Raw genomic sequence first — 6,018 nt, forward strand, 5'->3', positions numbered from 1 at the left:
AAGAGACACCACATATTTGATATCAGACCACCATAGAGGTTACTATAATAGCAAGGTTAGATACTAGATAGTAACTGTGGGAAGGATTGATTTGCTCCTTAGCTCAAAAACCATTGACAAAGGTTCTTTCATTGATCACTTGAAGTCGAATAACCTGGCCTAGCCACAACGAAATGTCGAGGCACGTCAATTTCAAAACATGATCCAAGAATTGATGGTGAATTAAATTGAAACAGGGCAACAAGAGCATTTGTTAACAGAAAATCTCGTGCCATCTAGTTCTTGATCCTGCACAGAAGTACCATTATGGCAAAACTCATTGAGGTCCTTATAAGTATCTTATAAACCATCCATGCACCTTCATCAAGGGCTAATCCTTGGCAATGATTGATTCTCGCCCCACAAAATGGTTTTACACCCTATGTGATTCTTTTGGAGCCTCTCAAAGTTTAAAAATACTCCATGCATGCAAATTTATTCTTTGTAAATATGTCTAGTTGTGGATCTACCACTTTACTATACACCCATGTTCCCAACAAAAATAAATAAATAAAATAATTGTAAATGAATCCCTTCTTCAAACCCTGCACAATGTTAGGCTTTTCCAAACATTCAGTTGCTGAATGCAAAAGAGCAAAAGTGTAAAAGTGCAAATCGTTTTTGACCCAGAACCAAAATCCTCAACATTCAGCAAACAAATCATAAGAATGGTAGGAATCTTGTCGTTGAATTCAAACATGAAACTTGACTTGTAAATTTGAAAAACAATAATACCAAATATCAAGTACTAATTACAAGGATTGGGGTTCCAACTCAAGGAGAGAAGTTGGTGTGAGAAGAAACCGTAGTATGGTTCTAAGTTCAAGCTCAAATTAATTGCTTGAAACAAATAAGTTCTATGATACCTATCTTAGCGCTTTCCACATCCACATCATTCATCCTCATATTTTAAAAACTTAGCCTCATAGCACTTCCACTATTCAAAAGCACCTCAGCATTCTATTTGGCATCAGAGAGAAATAGGTATAGCTATAGTAAGGACAATACACGAATTGCCAAAAACACAAGCCTATCCACCATTTTTGGTATTGGCAAAACAAGAAATGATCAACCAAGAAACAAGAAAAGGGTAACGAATTTCTATATAATGCACTGCAAGCATCAGACACAATAGTTATATTTGCTTGGAGGGATGAAGGCCATGAGATTAGGTAAAGGCTAGTTCAAAATGGGAGACTAAGAGCATCTCCAACGGTTGAACAAATTGTTCACCAAATCTGAGTAAAAAAAAAAAGCCAATTTTCTCAATCTGATATGAGCAACTCCAACCGTTCACTGTAGCGTGCATCAAATAGAGAGGGTCGTCCGAGGGGTCGACGGTAAGAGCAAATTTTTTTTTTTCCTTCATTTCTGTTGCTTCAAAAAAGATGCTAAGGTGGTCGACCGGGTGGTTGACTTGGGGGTCAACCGATGGGTCGACCTGTCAGTGTAAATTTTCACAAATTTTTGTCTTAAAAGCAGTCATTCGGCCGGTCGTCCGGCGGGTCCAACTCAACGGCTATGTACAGTAAATTGGTGAAAGGAGCGAGTCATCCTCAGTTTGGTGAAACTTTTGATATTTTCTCATTTTGATACTGTTTTGGTGCAATCGTCGGAGCACAAAAAGCACCTATTTTTCACCAAATTTGAATTTGATGATGGATTTGGTGAATGGTTGGAGATGGTCTAAGGAGTCCGGATTTAGGATTACAAAAGCAAAATACCTACAAAACATCCCAAACAAACATTACAGGATACGATTTTACTAATGCCCATCCTAATCCAAGGGCTTTCCAAAAGTGGGATGGGATAGGATATGTAACACTATTGAATTGATGAGCCCAAGACTATTAATCTCAAGAGTATTATAACCGAGTCCAACCAAACAAACATGGCCACGACCAGTGAGTAATGGAAATAAAGACCAGCTTCCGAAATCAAAACCTAAACTTTCAAAGTGGGTTTTGCTAGAAATCAATACCGAATGATACCCATTATCTACGGAAATGAAATCACTATTAGTCTGTTCCTTGAAACAAAAAGTACGAATTGGTAATACTAATGAAACTCATTTCAGCCACTCCACCATCACTCTACTCAACATGAGATTTATCACTACAAATAAAAATTGAACATTGCATTCAAATTGGAAACACAATATAATGAAATTAAAGATTCATGAAAAATGTTTGGACTCCCTTTTTTTTTTGCCCCGACAACCTCTTTGGATCTCAACCATGAATGTATGTGTAGGATCCACTCATGTATAAGATCAACTCATGTATGTGTGGGACATACACTATTAATGGTTGAGATCCAGGGATTGTGGAGGCCAAAAAAAAGATTTTAATCATTGTTGAAAGATTCATTTGCAACCCATTAAATAAAATGTATTACCAAATTTTCCCAATCAGATTTGGTTAAATTTATGATTCCCAAATATCATCCTATCCAAACCCTAAACATAAAAATCAACCGTGCTGGGGACCCCCAGTGGGGGGCAACCCCCAGTGCCCCTTGTCTTGCTGTGAGAGCAAGACTTGAAATAAATAAATAAATAAATAAAAATAAAAAAAATTGGGCCAATCAAAAACCAGTGAGGGGTGGTGGGGGTCACCCCCATTGGTGGTCTACAGATCAATGACCATCATTACTCAAAAATCGAAGACATAAAAGCTCAAAACAGAGAAAATCAGAAAACTATAAAATAAAAAAAAATAAAAATAAAAACACAAAAACTCGTATCAATCTAGAGGAATCTCGATATCCCCATCCGAAATATTCTGTTGCAAATCCTTAGGGTTATTTCCATCAACAGTACACCCAACAGAAACACAAGTCCAGAGAATCTCCTTAATAGTACCAGTAAGATCTTTGGCCATCGATCTCGACTTCGTGACCTTCGCGATCTCGATCATATCATTGAGTGAAATATTGCCTTCGTGCTTGATGTTCTTGGTCTTCTTGCGATCGCGTTCGGGCTCTTTCAGGGCTTTGATGACGAGTGCGGTGGCAGAGGGGACAACGAAGACCTTAGCCTGGCGGTTCTAGACGATAAGCTTCACGGTGACTCGGAGGCCCTTCCAGTCCTTCGCAGTCTCTTTCGCTATGTCTTCGCCGATTTTCTTGAGGGAGAGACCTAGTGGCCCGATTTTGGGGACAAGTGAACTCGCCACGCCGACTTCGCCGCCGGTGACTCGGACGTAGGCGTCGACGACCTGTGATAGGCCGAAGTTCGACGACATTTTCTGATGACGACGATTCTAGAGAGACAGAGAGAGATGAGACTGTGGTTTTAGGGTTTGATATAAAGCTAGGGTTTTCTAGATGAAATGTGGAAAGATAAATTAAGTCCCTAAAATATAACAAGTCTTAAAGTTTTAATTTTGTCAATTAACCTCGGAAAAATTAAATTCAAATTAATTTAATTTTGAAGATAATAAAAATAAAAAATAAATTCAAAAATTATATAAAATTATTGTAAGACCCGAATTTTAATTTATTATTAATTTAATTATCTTAAAATTGGTATAAGAGTTTGATTTTTCAATTTTGCCAATATTAATATATGAGTATTAGATATATGAAGAAGTCGAATAAGATAATTTAATTAATATTACTGCACTACAAATAATTATCGAACAAAATAATATTATAATCATATTATTAAAAGAATTTAACAAAAATATTAAGAAAAATCAATTAGAAACTATAGATGAAGTTTGAAATCTATTATTAGATAAAAATAAGCAGGTAACTCTTGTGAAAAGTAATACAAATAGATATTCTTATCCTTACAAAGAACTCTCCAAGGAAATCTTTTGAATTAATACTACCATAAAAATGAAAAAAATAGATCTAAGTAATTACAGTCTAAACGAATTATAAGTAATGGCATAACAAGAAAAAAAATAATGAAATGAAATATAAAATAATATTAAAAATAGCCAAAAAAATAGATAAAATAAATAATTTCATATTAGAAGAATATAAATAATAGTAGAATAAAAATAAAAGAAGACCTATATAACCAATTAGAATTATTCAATCTGAGAGAAATATACTAATTACAAAAATAAAAGTGTAGAGAGGATAATTAAGTTAATAATAAATTAAAATTTGGGCTTGATCACAATTTTATATAATATTTAAGCTTATGTTCTATTTTTATGTTGTCTTCAAGACTATATTTATTCAAATTGAAAACTTTAGAGACTTAATTGATAAAATTGAAACTTTAGAAATTTAAATAAAAACATATTAAATTTTAGGTACTATTATTATAATTTATCCAATGTGAAATGAGAGATTTGGGCTTGGACTTGTTTTTGCATGGTGGGTGGGTTTGTGAAGGCCCAAAACTACAAAATCATCTGTGATGGAACTAATCCCAAGTGGGTCAACGCAAACGAGCTAAGCTGAACTTTAGTATATTTAGATTTATTTATTAAGATTTTAACAAATTTGAATTTGAATTTGAACTCAATAAAAATTTAATGAACCGAACTCAAGCTGAGTTGGCTTAGGCTTGACTCAAGTTCGAGCCTGTTCACAAGTTTTAATGAGTCAAAAAAAATTACAATGTCATACTTGCGTATCAAACTAAATTTATAATTGAAACTTTGATTATATAATCATACATACAACATATATAAACATATTAAAAGAAAAGTCAATATTTTATCAAAATAGTAATATTTATCACCATTATTATATAAATGTATTATCTATAATTAGCTATTATTGATATTTATATTTTTTAAATATGTAAATAACATATTTTTATATTATTATTTAAATAAATGTTAAACAAGCAAGCTAACAAGTCGAGTTTTAGTATGATTAAGCTTGTTTATTAAGATTTTAACTATAGCGATTACGGTTTTGACCCAACCTTTGTTGTGTTCTGGACTCTAGTTTCTTGGTTTCGTATTGTTGAATATGTCTTATTTATCTTCTTTTCCCTTAAGCTTGGCTATTGGATTGTTGTGGTTGTATTTGGGACAGGTTGGTTGTTCGGTTTCTCAACTCTTGTTGCCCAGAATTTTGCTCTTGCGCTCGAGCGGGCTTTGCAAACTCTCAATACTTTTCCAGGTCTACAAAACTACTAGGAGAGTGTATTCTACGCTCGAGTAGGTGTGTGCTCGAGCGACCATTTTTGTGCTCGAGCGATGTTCTTCTGTCTGCAAAACTATTGGATGTGTGTATTCTGCACTCGAGCAGACATTTCTTACGCTTGAGCAGAACAACTTATTGTGTCTGATGCTTGAGCATCAACTCTTGCACTCGAGCGGACTGTGCGTATATTAGTTCGCAACAGCCTCCTTCCACATTATTTTTTCATCTCTTTTTCTCTCAAAACCCTAGATCTAGAGTTCCTCTCTCTAAAACTTACTTTCTTTCTACATTTTCACCTAGATCTACCGATCTCTCTACCCGTGTGCCTTTGTTAAAAAGGTAGAGCACCTCAAGGGCATCGTTTTGATTCGAATAGACTTTGGTTTTGGCATCTTTGGAGATCCTGCTTTGCTTTGCTTGTTTTCTCTCTTTAAGGTAGGGACTCTCTACACTCTCTATGACTTTTAACTTGGTCATTTTCTTGATGTGTGAGAAACATTGGGTAGTGAAGTAATTTTAACAAACCTAGGGTTTGGGGTTTCAATTCCAAAGAGGGGTTTTATAATGGATGTCTTAGAAATGGTTATGGAAATAGATATGACCTTTGTTTATGCTATAAAAGGTCGATTTTTGGTGATTGGGTTTAGATTTGAAAAAAAAGGAGTTTTGTAATAAAATGTTCAAGTAATTATTTTGCATAAATAATGAAATTGGAAATCGGAATATAAAATTAGATAAAGGGTTATATAAATGGTGAAGAAGGCTGTGTACCACCACCCATCTATGGAAATTTGAATAATTTATCTGTTGAGGAAATTGTATATCTGTTTAGAAATATCTATTTTAGGCTATCGGTGGAGG

At 34.3% G+C, this 6,018-nt stretch overlaps 1 pseudogene; it reads right to left on the bottom strand.

Moving 5' to 3' along the window:
• Positions 1-2,662: 2,662 nt before the first annotated feature.
• LOC114291697 (large ribosomal subunit protein uL11 pseudogene) lies at positions 2,663-3,355 on the bottom strand (annotated as a pseudogene).
• Positions 3,356-6,018: the final 2,663 nt, after the last annotated feature.

This window comes from Camellia sinensis, chromosome 10 (genome assembly GCF_055761805.1).
Source record: "Camellia sinensis isolate YWXY chromosome 10, ASM5576180v1, whole genome shotgun sequence".
Classification (NCBI taxonomy): domain Eukaryota; kingdom Viridiplantae; phylum Streptophyta; class Magnoliopsida; order Ericales; family Theaceae; genus Camellia; species Camellia sinensis.